Source organism: Filicampus tigris, chromosome 17 (assembly GCF_054856515.1).
Source record: "Filicampus tigris isolate MCC_2025a chromosome 17, RoL_Ftig_1.0, whole genome shotgun sequence".
Classification (NCBI taxonomy): domain Eukaryota; kingdom Metazoa; phylum Chordata; class Actinopteri; order Syngnathiformes; family Syngnathidae; genus Filicampus; species Filicampus tigris.
Genome location: NC_141233.1, coordinates 14,223,028 through 14,240,733, shown reverse-complemented (window position 1 = coordinate 14,240,733; position 17,706 = coordinate 14,223,028). Strand labels below are relative to the sequence as shown.

The 17,706-nt window shown below is 42.1% G+C and overlaps 1 protein-coding gene across 2 annotated transcripts in view; it reads right to left on the bottom strand.

The window, feature by feature from the left end:
- LOC147133516 (neurexin-2-like) overlaps window positions 1-17,706 on the bottom strand; it is a 150,988-nt gene that overhangs the window by 97,021 nt on the left and 36,261 nt on the right. For both annotated transcript variants that reach the window (XM_086012153.1, XM_086012154.1), the window contains 2 exons: window positions 16,187-16,284; window positions 13,763-13,929 (listed from right to left, as the gene is read on the bottom strand). The gene's annotated coding sequence lies outside the window, so the exon portion shown is untranslated. The remainder of the gene's footprint in view (window positions 1-13,762; window positions 13,930-16,186; window positions 16,285-17,706) is intronic.

Sequence of the window (17,706 nt, the reverse complement as noted above, 5' to 3'; positions counted from 1 at the left end):
GTGAGCGGCGTAAGCTTCAGAACACATTTCATCTCATTCTCCACATTGCATTAGAAATTCTGCCAATTTCTATCTGCATCACATCTACGTGGTTTGACAAAGGCGTTTTCTAGCCAACCAAGCAAGTCAGTTTCATTTATATCTGGGTGGTTTTGCTAATTATAAGCGATTGGTTTTTCCATTCTAAATCATGCGTGAAATCCAAATTGATATGTCAACCACTGTGGCTAGGAAGCTGAATTAAAACAAACAAATGGTCGCACACACAGGCTGGTGAAAATGGAGAAAATGAACGATTAAATTATCACTTCCTTTTTCTGTACCTCTTATACTGGGGTGCCGGAGCCTCTCAACTGACTTTGGGCAAGATGCTTGGTACATCCTGAACTGGATGCTAGCCAAACGTAGGGCACACATATCATATTTACTGTTCCTTTATAGTCTGTATCCCCATCCAAGTCAGCTTGTCCTGTGGTTTTGCATCTTACTATCTGTGTGTAAGGCACCATTGCGAAATGGGGACACGGAATTACTTAGCAAATTTGGCACCTTCCGACGCAGTAACACAAACGGAACGCCCCTTTTTGCGTCAGAAGACAGCGAGAAGACGTATCCGGGGTGTGAAAATTGAACACCGTCGCCACACATCTAATTATCTGAACGTGTGGAGCCCCAACAGCCGCGTGAACGCACACACACGCGGCAACGTGCCACTTTGCTGAATTGTGTCTGAAAGACGCAGGCGAAGAAATGCCGGCTCTACTGTACTCTACTGTCTCTGTAGTGTCAATTTGGCAAAGAGGCAGTGAGACAAAGGCTCGTGTCTCTGAAGAGTGAAAACATCCTTTCCATTAAAGCCCGTCAGGGCTGCTCCTCGCATGTGTTGTCATGAAGTAATGTTTCAGGGGGTGGATAAAACTGCGGCTAGGCTAGCATGCGGGGCGTTTTCCCTGGTGGGGACTTGTTCGCGAGCTTGCCATTTCATTTTTCACATTTGAAACTAGAAAAGCACTGAAGAGAAGAGACCGCCACCAAGTCTGAACTGTATTTGTATGACCACATTGTGTTAGCCTCAGTTTCTGCAATTAGCAACGTCCATTCTGGCAACAAAGAGGCACTTGATGGCAATCAATGGCGATTACGATGAAGCCACGCCCAAATAAGAAAAACGGGGATCGCTGTCATTTTAACAGGGAATTACCTCACCCTACATAAACAAGCCTAACTCAATATCATAAATCACTGGCTCACTGAGGATGGAAGGTGCCAAGACAACAACATGGGCAGCTCATTTCAATGCACACGCCGAACAGAGAAAATAAATTCCTCTGTCTATGTTATTATGCGCCAAAACTTAAACGTCCACGTAAAGTGAAAATAAATGTCTTGTAAAGTTGACACACCGCAGTGTTGTTTTCAAGCCTCTAAAATTTGAATAGTTAAAAAAATTACGGAAAATGGGGCTTCAAAATTGTGGACGAATCAAGCCATTTGTCTCTGCTCTCAAATGCTGTGGGCGTGACCACAGAGGATGCGAGAACCTGTCCAGGTTGACGTGACGAGATTTGCTTGCCACCAGCCAGCTCACGAGCTAGCTTACGAGCTAACAAGCTTGTACAAAGTAATAATAAGTAAGTATCGCACAACCGCACTGGATTACCACTGATGTGAACTAAGGTATTTGAACCGGACACCAAAATTCATCACTGTGCACCATTTTATCCAGCCCCCCCCCAAAAAAATATATCTGAAAAATTGACATGTAATGCAATTTTGACCAGCTTAAATGCCACCCCTCCACAATACAGTACAACAAAAACAAACAATCACTGAAAAAAAACATCCAATTTGCACTTGGAAGTAATAAACTCTCAAAGGATGCTTATTGGCCCTGTCATTTTTTTTTTTTTTTGACCAGCCTCAATCATACACGCTTGGCAAACCCAATTGAAATCTGCCCTCCCCATGAGGCCGCCGGTTTGCATAAACAACCGGATTTATTTTTAAGTAAGAAATATTTTTGTCGTATGTTAAACTGTGATTTTCCCTCAACAGGGCGCATTAGTAAAGGCATCTCCTGCAGGGCTGGCCCATTTTCATCTCCGCACAGAGAGAAATATATGATACGTTTGAGTCAGCAGGGAATTACGGCCTCCGTTGGGGCGCCGCAGATGAGGAACTGCCACATTTGGGTTTGCTCACATTTGGCGGGGTTGCAAGAAAAAGCATATCATAGGAGGCAAATCAAAGTTGCGCTTGAAAGCTGGAGGCAGCAAGAAAACCTTTCAGAAAGACGACTTTATCATGGGAATAGATGCATCCTGGAAGGTCGGACAAAGTGACTCGCTCCTCACAAGATGAATTGCAATTTGCCAAGGTCACTTATGGACTATGAAATGAGAGCCCGTCCCAGTTGCATCGACGTGGTCGGACTTCAGCCTTTTGTCATTTCGACAAAGAACACATTTGTGTTTTTGTGCTCTTATTTTTTCGGCTCCACAATCACTTCATTGGGGAGGCAATGACATCCCGAGCAATATGTCACCGTGTGCGTCATAATGTGGGTCGAGATGTTCTCAAGCAGGTTATAATGATACCAAATAAACAAGGGAGAGGCGTATTTCACAAGTGGAAAGAGACTGGGGCGGTCCCTGTTGTAGGAAGGTGTAAATATTTTCTTAATTGGTGCTACATGGCTAGAGAGGATAGTAGAAATGGGTTATTCTCTTTTGCCCAACAAATACGTAACGACCTTACTGGGTGGGATTTTGTTGCCTTCCAACACAAGACGACAAAACAGCATAAAACTAGAACGAGACTCAGTGGATTGCAGAAATACCAAGTAAACAAAAGAAAAAAATCGCACGGTGTCACATTTGGATTTCTTTCTGTATGTTAGCACACCAATTTTCAATTCTATTTGGACCTAAATTTGGGAACTTGTGTTAGATGATCTTGCTCCAACAATTTATAAGATTCTTATTTGTCATATGTAGTACACTTTAGCAAGGTTTCATGAAAAGCACTCAATTTGGCAATTCTTGCCAATCACCCAATCCAACCAATACCTTGCATCTGCGTTTTTGTGCTTGGCAGAGAGAGGAAGTAGTAATTTAATTTAAAAGCAGATGGATTTAATGGAGACTGTCATAGGAAAAAAAACAAAACAAAACAAAACAAAAAAAAAAACAAAAAAAAACAACTGGTCCCGAAACATCATCATGTGAACCAGAAAATGGGAAACAAACAAAGCAAAGCTGGGGAAGCTGTGTTATTTCAGCCATCCTGGCACATTGAAGATTTCACTCTCGCAACATTTACACAGCCACGGATGATTTCAAGAGAACAAAAAAAAAAAAAAAAAAACACCCACGCAATTATTATTTGCAGAAGTATGCCCTGGGCTGATACTGAATCTGTCAATTTCATTTTTGTAACCGCTGTCAAACAAGAACAAATGCTTGGACGTCGTTTCTTTTCCGACATTTGTATAGTCGACGCCGCTAAAGTGTGAAAATTGCATAGTGACAGAGCTTGGAAATTTGCCGTAACAATTTCGCTAAATCATTCATGGCGTAGTGTGAACTGCGGCTTGACTCAATGCAATAACGCAATAAAACTAGCTATGATAAATTGATCCACGTGTCTACGATACTATTGACGTGTCTACAGACGGAAAATTAAGTGAAACCCTCCATACCAACTTTCTCCAAAGTTAGATCAGGACCCAGGAATACTGGAAAAAAAAAAAACAAGAACTGTGCTAACCGCTAGTCAACCGCGCTGCCGCATTTGAATCGTTTGTTGTGTACCATAGTCAGCCTTGGCCTTCCTTAGTTAATTTTTGCACCAGTTGACGATACAGCAAACCATAATTCCATTTGGCAATTTTGGCTCTTGGCGAGGAATCTGATTCAGGTCTTGAGGTGAACCCTTTGCTAATCCCGAGCCCATCCAATCATCACATACATTTGGATCGCAACACTTCACGATCTTGGCTGCTCAGGATTTTCTTCTCCTAAGATTTAACATGCAAGCCAAGGGAGGGCCAGAGGGCAAGGCAGAGTGGTCAGAGGTCCAACAGTCAGCGATTGTGCATGTGCAGATATGACACGGCGCGCTGCTCCACAGCAGCGAGGCACAAAGCGGCGGGGGGGTGGGGGGGGGGGGGGAAATCTACTGAGCGAGTTCTGGGCGAATCCAAGCAGCTGGGTTTCATTGTGTGAGTTTTAGTCACATTTCAGTGAACACAACGGTGATCCAACAACACCTCTCAGTAGGATCAATACGATTATTCAGTGAAAGGCCTAACGAGGAGGGCATCTATGATGGCGGCAGGACTCGACAAATGACAAAAAGGATTATTATACCCTCGATGAGCACACGGTGAGGGGAAACTTTCATAACAGGAACGGAATCCGATATATGAGGAGTATCCAAATTCTGCCCTTACAAAACAAAATGCGACTAAGAGCCCTCAGTATGACGCGGCGCAGTTCTAACGGCAGTGCCAACGAAAAGCTCAATAGCGAGCGCCGCGTTGAATGAATACTTTTCCGACAACGGCAATCACCGCTGAGCAACTGCCTTTGTGAAAGCAGAGTTTCCCCTCGCTGGGATGTCATTAGCTTGAGCTGGCGTTTCTCACGAAGCGGTCACCGGGTGCACATGAATATCCAATATATGACTGAATGCACTTAAACATGTGGGTTGTTGATGACTTAATCGGCTTTTTGTCACCAGCTCAAAAGGATGAATGGCGTTTCGGCGACAGCCGCCTGTGTATTTAGTGAAAAATAATAAGTGGTTGTTGAAGAAGCATCTGAGCTGTGAACACTTTGTTTTGTAATCTGCAGCTCGCGGTGCGGTATTTCCAAAGACCGCATCATTTGCTCCGCATGGTTATTGGCCCCAAACAGTTTAGCTCGACTCTCTTCGCTCATCAATTTTCCCATAGAGCAGCGGCGGAGGTTGATTGCGCTGGCGTCCTTTAAACTGAGCCTGCAAGACTATGAAAGCAATTACAATCCGCCTATAGAGTTGAAACGAGCAGAAGAGCGCACTCGGTAATGACATCCACTCGACGGGAAAGCTTGAACCCGTTGAAAGTCAACGTGCCACACACCGACAAGCTCCTTCTCAATCTTTCACTTTGCAGGTAAATGAAAACACATCCGCGTTGGGGAGAAGGATTTGCATGTGAAGGCTTCGAGGCAAAAGATCCCGGTTTGCATCATAATTAGGGATTTCTGTTATCAAACATTCGTATTAGTCAAGTTATTTTCTCGAGTCACCTACATATTGAAACAACAGAAGAGCACAGGATGACTTGGCAGCTACGTGGAAGTGAATTGAGTGATGTTCCCAAGGTGAAAAAAAGTACACCAAGGGAACATGCATTCTGATTGATATTGTATTTGTGGAATATGAGTTAAAGCGGAAGTCAACCCAAAACATATTTTTTTCAAGAAAATGTTCCCAGCAGGCCCACTAGTTGAAACACGGCATTCTGGTGAATTCAACAACCAATCACGTCTGTTTTCTGAATCTGAGCCGTGATTGGTCGCTGTGAGCAGTTGTGATGTCATTTTCAGTCGACAGAAGACAAAATGGCCGCCCCCCGGAGATAGCTAAAAACGAGTGCATTCTGCTGCTTAACTTATAGTCCACAAACGCAATATTTACCAGACTGCCCTGTTTCAACTAGTGGTCTTGCACAAAACATATTCTTGAAAAAAAAATGTTTGCGTTGACTTCCACTTTAAAAAGCAGTAAAATCCACCCATTTTTGTCCATCTCAGGGCTCAGGGTTTAGGCAACAACCAATCATGGCTCAGCTTCAGAAAACAGGTGAGCCCTGAGCAAGTGTGATGTCATTTTCAGTCGACAGCAAGTGACAAAATGGCCGCCCCCTGAGATGGCTAAAACACTAAACAAATAAAATTGTATTGTATTGTATTGTATATTGTTGTAAAGACAAATTTTAGGGTTGATGTTTAGTGTGCATTTCACGAGTTGTAAATACTGACTCAATAGATTTCACTCCGTTGTACACTTTGAATACAGTCTACCGGACAATGCAGACAACTGTAAAAGCATTACATGTCAAACAAGAACTGACAGGATTCCCCGCTATGAATAATTGACGGTAACGACGACATAGAATAATGATCCATACTTAATTATCCATATTGAGTCTGTTTTCGTCAGATATGGTACAAACCAACACAGATCTGACCTACATAGGCCGTCTATTTACGAATTAGAAATATCACACATACATGCTTCTGTCGCAGGGATCACTATTCTAATTTCTTTGTCGACTCCATAATTTGCTGCTCTTTCCATTGTTTCCAGCTCCCGATTTCATTAAAGCGACATCGCTTTGCTTTGATTGCTGTCTCACGCCGAATCATTTACAAGGCTTTCTAATTGTTTAAGTAATTAAGCGCAACTGGGAATTGATTGCTTCATCCAAGTTTAAGAGAGGCTCTGTCCATCTTGTTGGCTGTTCAAACAGGCCCCTGCCTGCAGGTCCACAGCACAGCCTATATTTACTTGCTCATATTTAATCAGGCTTCCCTGCGAGACAGCGCGCATGCAGAAAACTTGCTCTCCCAAGAGGCCAACAATAGCTGCTTGCACAAAGTTATCAGATGGACGCAAAGTGCCAGCGTGTGCATTAATGGATATTTTTAAACATGGGCCTGATGCTACTTTTTGATCAAGTAGGTAATCTCTAATTAGTATGGATGTTTGCATACGTACCAGACAAATTGTGACCACGAGGTTTCCGAGGCTTCAAAGTACACACATTGTGAGGATTTTTGCCTTTTGAGAGCAATATCCTTTCAGATAGTTGAGAAGCATGCAGCGAAGCGTATCAGGAACACCGAAGATCTATCAAGGCACATTTCAAAGTCAAAGAGTTTTTCATCAGCCAGCCTTGTAATAAACAAAGATAAAGATTCTGGCTACCATGGATGCTACTGTTTACTAATCCCTTCCCTGTTGTTCCTTGTTCTCGACAGAGCCTGTTATTATGAGACTTTAGAGGGATTTGGGATATTATTTAGGTTACTTGAGGAAGCTTTTTTTCTTCTTTAAATAATGACTCTTATGAGGCGCCTCGGTCCAAATGGCTGAATCCAAAGCGCCAACAACTATGACAAAATATGCATAGAATGTCCGCCAAGTATATGGAGTTTGTTTTGACAGAAAATTTCACGGTGGGGGTTCCATGTCCATGTAGATGTGTCTATTATTTTGACTAATTAATAGTGCAAGCTCAAAGTGTGTTATCAAACAAAACACCACAATGATAATAACAACAGCAGTAATATCTTTGCATGGACTGAATTTATAATCAACCCCCCTCAATTTTGTTATCTCTTCTTCATACAAAGACAACGACAGCTTTCGATTGGAAGTTTTCCAGCACCTTACAGCTATGATAAATAATACATACAGCACAATGAATACTCATTACTGTACACTTGCTATTTCCGTACACAGTCCTCATTATCATTTTAAAATAAAGGAAAAATCAAGTCGTTCTCCCCCCTGTCAAATGCTGTTGGCGTGCCTGCTGAATGTGCTGAAACCACGCCCCGCTCAATTGTCAGTCAAATACCACCGCTACGCCAAAAGCTGGATCATAACTATAATTCTATACAGCGGGACAACGGTGCGTTCCAAAGTGGCCGCGCCGGCCCAAATTCACAGCTGTCACAACTGCTTTACCCCCCCCTCCCTTCTCGCTTTTCCACCTTTCTTTCAGAGTGCGTGGATGGTTCAACTATAATCCATTTCAAACTCATTGGGTGCTTATTTTCATTAATCCTTTAATGAATTCCAAATAAATTCTTGTGAGAGCATGTTGCTTTATAATACGTCTCATTAAGTGTCATGCGTCCGAAATTACAACCGCTATCGCAAAGGATTCTAACGACCGTCTCTCAGTGCCGGCGGTATTAACATACATTTTTAATGCTGAGAAAAAAAAAAAAAGAGATTCTCGGCACTAAAGGAAGAGAAAGTTCAGTACGGATTGTATATAAATAGGACACACTTGAAAACATAAGCAGGCGAACGGCAGCAGGGGGTTGTCACTCAGGCCACACTCGTGCCCCGGGAGCTGCAGCTCAGCTCCAAGGACAGCATCCACCCTCCACCCTGCAGCACACCGGATGAAGCCACAGAAGGCTGCTCAGCTGTGCGCCATCGCTCCAGCAAGCTGCTAGCTCGCCTGGGCCCAGCTGAAGCTTCTCACCGTGTAAACCGAGAGCTTATAAAAGCGGCCGTGGCGAGCTATTATTTGCGGACTTCCCGGCTGGAACAAATTCTGCCAGTGCTCTTCCGAGCCAGAGACACCTAAGAGATTTGCCTGCTCAGTTTTCTTTTATTGCATTGATTAACTCGTTTCAGCATTACTCGGCTCGCTGTGGAAAACAATATTTACATTGTGTACAAGTACAATATACAGACGTTGTCAACTTTTTCCATTGTGGGAAACGTTTTGTGCCGGCGTTTATCCGAAGTATTCCGACTGGACGCAAAAATGCATTCCTTCGGGGCTCCTACAATGGATGGTCATGGTAATCTAATTAATTGATCATGAAGAATGTGATTAATTGTGTGGACTTGTTTATTAGTCCTATTTTGGAGAAGTGGAAGGAAACGGAGGGCACTATGCGGCAGAGGATCTGTTCAATTCAGTCTGAATTCGTTAGCATGACATCAGCAAGGAAAAGTTGAGCTATATCCATGCTAACCATCGTGGCACAATTCTTGGATACAATGTATACAATAACAACAACATAAAGTGGATATAAAAAGTCTGCACACCCCTGTGATTGTGTTGAAAATGAGCCGGTCACATTCAAACTCATGTAAGTAAGCACACGCCTGTCACCGCATAAAGTACTACCGATTAAGACAGTAAAGTTCAGATGTTCGAGTAGGCTTTTCCTGACATTTGCTATGGGTTAGGGTTACTAACTGCTACTTATAACAATTGATAATTCCATCAACCTTGTCTAAGGCTCCAGCCGAAGGAAATCAGTTCCAAAGCTACCACCTCCACGCTTCACTCTAAGCGAGGTGTTCTTTTGGCAACGAGTAGTGTTGTGCTTGGGATAAACTTTTGCAATTATGGTCAAAAAGTTCAACCTTGCTTTCATCAGACCCACATGGGAAAATTTAAAGTGTGTTTTATGTTTTTGTGAATCTATATCACAACAAGCCCGCCGTTGGAATAGACCATGTGCTTTGTGACTGGCTGGCGACTTAACCCGGGTGCACCCCGCTTCTCACTGAAAGTCAGCTGAGATAGACTGAAGGTCACCCACAATCCTAGTGCTATTTAAAAAAAAAATGAATGGATGGCTGCTCAAGGAAATTTATGAACTGCCCATCAAGTTCATTGATTTTCTTAAATTTTTTTTTTTTTTTTTACCAAGTCAAATAACATCAGGAATCATTTTCAAGTTTTCCCCAACAAATGGCAGGTGCTGTATGCTGCCTCCAACAGAAACAGAAAGAAACACAAGACTCTTTCTGTTCCTGATAGCAAAACAAATTAAAGCAATACACATTTGAAAATGTGTCACCTGCCTGTAAGCAATCATTGCGTGTGTCATTTCAAGCAATTGAAAGCACTTCATCGACAATTCCAGCACTTTACAAACCCTAAAAACGCAAGATGCATTTAAACCATTTTCAAGCATTGAGCAAGCAGGAACACAGTGTTCTTTTACTTTTAAGTATTTGCCATTAAATTGTTGTTGTTTTTTTTTTTTTTTAAACGGAGAAATTAAGGCACAATACATACATACATGAATCCATCATGACGTTTGACTGTACGGTTAGAAAATGAATGAGTCCGTTTCCAGCACTTGCATATCTAATATATATACGTAAACCTTGCCTTTTCAGATTCTAAGTGCAAGCGGTAAGAGCATGGCAGCATGTGATTCCAAATGTATGTCATGTTGCAAAGAACATTCCCTGTCTCCTACCAGCTTTATGAATCTTACATGCTATCCCCTCGATGGCTTCCGCAATCCTCTATTTTTTTTTTTTTTTTTTTTCCAAGGTGTGGTGAAGCAAACACATCCCTACAGCTCAATCTTTTATGATGGGGCATTTTTGCGGCATGGCTTCAATTACTTGAAGGTGTTTTTGCGGGGAGGGTGCGAGGAGGCGCAGGAACAGAAGTGTCTGCGTTGTTGTTGTTCTTCGAAGATGATAGATGGGTTATTTTGGTTATGACTACTATTGCGGTGTCAACAGTCGCGCTTGCAGATGCATCATCTTTTTTTTTTTTTTTTTTTTTTTTTTTTTTATCGTCACGTCAATCAAAAGGTTGGATCAATACTACTCAGAGTACAATGACAAGCATAATTTATCTCACACGATAATATTGCTTGAGATGATGATGATATGCAACTAATGAAGATGTTGTATTGCTGAATCAACACTGGGAGTTAATGAAATCACCGTCTCGTAATTATGTTTTAGGGTCACAAACAGGTGAATAAGGCTTTCAAAAGCTCCAAACCCAAGAAGAAATTGGTTAATTTAGTGATATATATATATATATATATTTATCATATATATGTGTGTGTTTCTTATAATAGGAAGCTTAAGTGACATAATTACCATTCTCATCAACAGCTGCACAGTCAATGCAGCTGTCAAGAGTATGGCCTTCATCCCTCGCCATTATCGTCATCTTCATCATCCACTTGACCATTAAATTCACATCTCCAGATCTTCTATTCTGCTGTTTTACACGATTTCATGCGATCCAATACAAGGCCTGTAAAAATAAGCCCTCACAAAAGATAATTAATAATGATGTATTACTTGAGCAATAGGTTCACTAATGTGGTTTAGTTTGAAGTGGCGCGGAATTGCACTGCATCACACTGAGAGTTGTTTCAAACACTTTTCAATTCATGGAGATAAAGGAGGTTAGGAAACTAATAAAAGCTTAAAATGAGAAATGTTGTTCAACACCACTTAAATTATTATTTCTACCTAATGCAGTATAAAGTGAGCTTTTTTTCCACCATTTTTTTATTGTTTAGACAACATTTTGAATAGTATTGATCAATCTCATTTGGGGTTCGTACACATTATCAAAGTACAAATGCAAGCCCATTTCCTGCTATTTAATATACACTTTCAATCTTTTACCACCTTTTTTTACCGCAAATTAATTAAGTCAATTTGACTAATATGTTTCAAAATACCATTGTGAGCACCACACAATTCTTAACATTTAAAATTCAACAATTATTATGCTGATCGACATGCAGTGTTGTAAAAAGTATCCGAGAATTTCTTTACTTAAGAATCAAGAGTCATTTTTTGACAATGTACTTAAGTGTGTTCAGGCATTACAAACACATTCCTTGGATTTTGCTTTTTTGGTAATGAGAGAAGAAAATATATCGGAGTAAAAGTCTACATTTTATTTAGAAAATGGAGATGAATTCATTCGCTGCCATCGACAAATGAACTTGTCTTTTCACAGTCCAGCCATTCAATCCCAGGAATTTATTTATATTTTTTCCAATTTTTTTCAAACGTTAAGGGTAAAAGAGGGTCTGGAAAAAGTCTGGCAGTGAATGAGTTAAAAAGGAAAAAGTTGCCTCCGATAGACATCAAGTACAAGTATGTCAACATTCTACTTCAGTGTAGAAACAAAGTACAGCATTTAGACTCCATTATAAATCCATTGCAAAATTTTCGATTTGTCACCTTGCAATATTTTCAAGAATTTCTAGCAGCACCTAATATTGTTGTCATTATTATTAATACTTAAAAAAAACATCCATCAGTTACAGCCTACAGTCACTTAAAACATGTTTTTCTGGGACACACACCCAAAAACAGAAAGACAGGCAAGCACAACAAAAGAGCATCAAAGTGTACTCGAATTACTGTATATGTAGGCCATATAGTGAGTGTGTGCCCTTTATGTGTGTGTTCCAGCATTCCAAGAGGCATTGGAACAGCTGACATTTTCACAAACCAGTAAGCCAGGTAATTGAGTAGCTAAGTGCACAACACTTGCTACAAGCATAAACAGACTTCTGCGCACACTACCTCATTAAGTAAATGCAAATGTTCTGTAGGTGTAGTACAGGAACGACTGCAACGTGCATCTGCTCACTACGTTGTAGCATACACCGGAGATGCGGTTGAGAAATAAAAAAAAAAAAAAAAAAAAGATTTGATGGAGAAGACAGCCAGCATCTTCATTTGCAAGTGACCTGCTGTTATCAATGCCTCAGCATCGGGGCTCTTATCAGCCAAGATTGCTGCAACGAGTCTGGGCTACAAGGGCTCCATGAAGCGGAGCCCGGCCCAGACGTATCCATCATCGACATTTACTCAGCCCTCGCTCCTCTGTGTGTGTGTGTGTGTCAGATGTATTTGTCTTGAGTACGTCGTTAAAAAGAGCGCCCTACTCACTTTAAGCAGGCTATGATACTAATAATGGAGAGCGGGGAGGTGGTGAGCAGCAACACTTTAGGCTCCCACTGCGAAGCTAAAAGGGGAAAAGGGTGAGACACTGCTTTTCTTATATCACTAGGTCAAAAACAAACAAACAAACAAAGAATGGGATTAAAAAAAAAAAAAAAGCAAAAAAAAAAAAAAAAAAAAAAAAGCAAACAAAGGCTAGCTGATCCCTTAAAATAGCACATTTCCATTCTATGCACTAAATCTGCTCTAGCATGACTCACTAGGGCGGAGAAATAGATAGATGGACTACTCTCCTCACGAGCAGTGGGGCAAAAACGCATAAAAGCTTGGCCCGAGGTGGCACTCGAGGACGGGTTGTGTCAAACTAGTTTGCCCTCTGTGCAGCTGCCACGGCGCCGCATCTCAGAGTCACCATGACATCGTCGATTTGACTGACGACAAACTTTCCTTACTAGTCCTTATATCTGAGCCAATACTTCTTGAAAAAAAAAAAAAAACGGTAACTTGCTCGATAATTTGGGACAACCTCCCAAATGTTTCTTTTTAATCAAACCTGTCTTGAGTGATCCAAACAGACAGTAGACACAAAATACACGATACAGTTCGCCAAAGAATTTGAGTCGCACCTCAACGCGCTAGCTAGCCAAACTTGGGAGATGGGCTGCCGTGAAAACACAATTCAGCAAAAAGCACTTATTTTCCATCCTGCTCAGGAGGATCAGCCAATCACAGCGCACATACAGACAAAAAAAACAAAAAAACATTTGCGCTGAAACCGATGACCTGGAGAAATACATGAAAACTCAACAATCGAACCCCCGCCCTCAGAACTGTGAGGCAGATTTGCAAAACCGCCACAGCAGTTAGGCCACACTTATCCGAATTTATTAACAGTAAAAGACACATAATCATGTCTGATTTCTACTAATTACGATGCATTACTGCTTAAACAAGTGTACGAGATTCTCATGAGAACAAGCTCATTAAAGCCATTGTGCAACTGCTCACAAAGGTTCAGCAAGGGTAAACATCTAAAAAAAAAAAAAAAAAAATGGATGATCTCACTTCAAACCCGGAGGGAGTACTTGGGGGATAGAATTCTCCTATGATACAGAATTAAAACCAAGACCAGATACCTATCATTTTAATGAGCAAAGCCACAGTTGGGGAGTTAACATTTACAAGATGTGGAGCAGAGATGGACTTGAACCTCTTTCAAAGTGCCTCTTCAGAATTACCAACATGCAAATGGTGTAAAACGTACCCATTGTGAAAGCCAGCCCGCGTGACTTTGACCACATGTGACAGTTCCTTCCCACTCAACTCAGAAGGAGGACCAAATTTGCTGCCGAGATGTCATCCCCCAGAAGAACAATCTGCGTCAATCCGCGCTCGGTAAATTAAGATCCTCGTCGAGAAACTTCCTCAAATCTGCGCGTGGAAAAAAAAAAAAAAAAAAAAAAAATCAGATGAGACAAGCGTTTCCTCCTGCACCCGGTCGACATCTATCGTTGGCTCGCTTGCTCGGGCTTTTCACCCTTTCATACGGTACGCCGCTAATGACGGGGAATGTTTGCCCTTGAAATCCCAGTTAATAAGCAGCTATGCTATGACATCCGCGATTAGATCATCCGGCGCTGTCACATCTCATCCTGAGGAGAATGCCACCAGACAAAAGTGCGAGTGGGCGCCAGCGAGCGTCCTCTCTGCCTCTGCCTTCCTTCCTTCCTTCCTTCCTTCCTTCACACATGTACGCACAAAACACGCACGCTTTGCGTTTGCCAGCACTTCAGAAGGCATCACGCAGACTTCACTCCATTCCCCCGGAACCCGCACCACGGGCGGACCCAGCGAGAGCTGACACCGAGGCTGACGCGCAGCCTCCTGACGCAGGTAAGATGCTCGAGACAAATGCCTTTATAGGCAAAGCAGCCGCGGGCAAGGATACGATTGAGTTTGCTTAGATGCGACTCCTGATGCATAGGCAACAATGAATTAGCATGAATCTGTTCCCCACGAGTGACGCCGGCAGACGGAGGGAGGGTGGAAATAAATGGCCGCCGCACTATTTACCGCACGTCTCCCGCGCCGCCGTCACTTGGCCATCTAAGTGTGACAGGCCCGCGTGGAGCACAGCGGAGATCAGCGTGACGGATGGACGGCCAGGCAGCTGTTAAAATCTCTTGATTCAAGTCCAGACTGCCGTGCCACTCCATGATCAATTGCGTCCGCGTGAAAATGCCATACACCTTAAAGTGACAGAGGGAGTGGGGCCGGGGGAGGGGGCTCTCAGGGTCCTATATTAAGCCATTTTGGGTGGTGACCCATGACATGTTGTGCTGGCTGGCACTGGCACTGCATATTCATGTTGTAATGCAATCAGTTCCAATTAGCTCATATTAATCTGTATTATTTAGGCCTTTGAAGGGGAAGCCGACTCCCAAATTGTCTTTTCGTTCATACTGTATGTTCTAGGCGGTCCTACTAGTCTAAAATCAGTATTCTGATTAATATCGTGTTTGTGGAATATGAATGAAGTGGTTTTATCCAGCTCAGGTGGCGGCCATTTTGCTACTTGCGGTCGACTGAAAATGACATCACAGTTGCTCAATCTTTGAGGTGACTTCACCTTGAAAGCGGAAGTCAACCCAAAGATATTTTTTTCAAGAAAATGTTCCCAGCAGGCCCACTCGTTGAAACACGGCATTCTGATTCATTTTGCGTTTGTGGAATATAGGTTAAGAAGCAAAATGCACTCATTTGCAAATGCACCAATCACGGCTGACCTGTTTTCTGAATCTGAGCCGTGATTGGTCGTTGTGAGCAGTTGTGATGTCATTTTCAGTCGACAGAAGACAAAATGGCCGCCATCAGAGATGGATGGATTAACACTTATTCCACAAACGCAATATTTATTAATGGGCTTGCATAGAACATATTCTTGAAAAAAAATGTTTGCGTTGACTTCCTCTTTAAGAAAACATTACTTATATATGTATAGTACCATTTTGGACATTGGTTTTTTTTTTTGCTTTTTTCTTTCAGTACAAAGTCTAATTGAATACTTAACATTTGGCATTTTCTGGGCTTTATAGCTTGTTCAAGCCATTTTTGATGGAATAATTTCACCTAATGCAAAAAAAAAAAAAAAAAAAAAAAATGCAGCAGCACAGCGTGGTAAAAGGATTTGTCATGATTGATCAGTTTAAGTAGATAAAACTAAAAATATTGAATCTAAGCTAGAGTTAATCCTATTTATTTATGAAGCCTAATTTATTACCCTAATTTAGCTATAAAGCCCCTCCCCCCCCAAAAAAAACAGGGTTATCTAGTGGGTCGACTCCCACTAACAACCAAAACAACGATGGAGGGACCACTGTGCTGCTGAAGCAGTGGTACTCTGGGCAATTTGTCAGCAAAGTATGCATTTTCTGGCCTGTCACTGCTACTGGTGGAGACGCATCGCTTATATGAGTCAAATTCTAAGCCTACAGACACAAACGCTTTTGGTTAAGCCCCGGGGAAACATGGTGAGCACGTGTATATTATATTCGGTAACGACTGGACAGGTAAGCAAGTTAATATTATTTTCTTTTACAATACTTTTTTTTTTTCAAGCAAGACAGACTGTAAGTACAACAAGCGGCTTATGTTTTGTCAGTAGGACAGTGTTGTGGTGTAAACGTACCCAGACATAGCCGTATGCTACACAGCCCTCATTCCTCCCCGGGGAGAGGTGTGTGGATATTAGCGAGAGATGAATGCCCGCGCCCGTGAAGGAGGTGTCTGGAATAAAAGAGAAAGATTCATTGAGAGATCTGCAACACAGATAGCGAGCGACCTCAGTAGCACCGGCGGATTTGATGCCGGTTCAACTCAAATGCGTACTCAGTCGGCGCGTTTCTTTGTTTCTTTACATTTCAAAGGTTGGTTGTCACTCGCCACTGTGTTTTGCGTCACGTGACACAGATAGCGTCTTTTATCTGAATGACAGTCTGCCAATGTGCATTTCCTCGCCTTTCACGTATTTTAGCTAGAGCCACCGGCCAGTGATCAAACGTTCTGAACCAAGGTAGGCGGAGAGATAAAATTGATAACATAACTCGGGCATATGTTACTGCATCTATTCCTTGCTGTAGATTTGAGACTTGTTTCCTAGCAGTCTTCTGAGCCCCGTAACTGCATAATGTATACGGCAGGCAGGTAATATTGTGTTTTATGCCTCTACGGGCACTGATAATGCTGCCTGAGCACATTTTGGTTCGCGGTGCAATTTTCGGCTTCCTTTCCTCAAGCTGTCACACAGTAACAACGATGGATGAGCTGTAACGTTTGCAACGTGACGCCACTCCCAGAATGGTGCAATCTCAATGAGGCTAAGTGCTTTAAAGCTTTAACCATTAACTTCCAAGACACATGTGTTACATGTAATATGGCCTGCTTGTTTTATATAGCCTGGCTTTAAGTAGTGTCTCAAGGGGGTTCATTTAGCACATTATTCTGGATATTGTTTTGGCTCCAACAGAAATGCACAATTCAGGACTGTCGACACATACAGTATAGCATGACTTTGTAATCTGCTTTATTATGAAGGCTTAGCTTGCCTTACATGTTTTAATTGGTCTTTTGGAGGAAGGAAACAAGCAGAATGTTACTGCAAGTAAATAAGGGTAAAAAAAAAAAAAAAGGGTTTATTTGGGCCATTGTCTTACGGTGAACCACACTCGAAATCTGATGAAAATTCCAACTTTTGTGTCAGCTTTAGTTATGTTCTGTATCCTTATTAACTACTGGTCCATAACATCAGGATCCAAGTGTTACCAAGCACAGACAAGTAGTGTCCACCATTCATGGGGATCGATCAAGGAGGAAAGATGGAAAGATTGGGCCCCCTGAGCTGAAGGGAATCCCGAGAAACTGTTGACATTGGCTCATATCAATCGGCACGTCAACGACAATGCGTCAGTGTCAAGAAACCCAGCATAGGGTCCCTTTAATAGCCGCTGCTAGCTAGCAGTTAGTAAGAGACCCTGCTCACATCTACTCCTCTGCGCAATTTAGAATCTTCATTTGACGTAATAAACGTGTTTCAAGAAGTGGGAGGAAACCCGGATTAAGCAAAGAAAATCCACGAAAGCACGAGGGGAACATACATACATCACATCCAGATTCAAATTCAAATCTCCTGTCTGTGAGGCGGACGGGCTC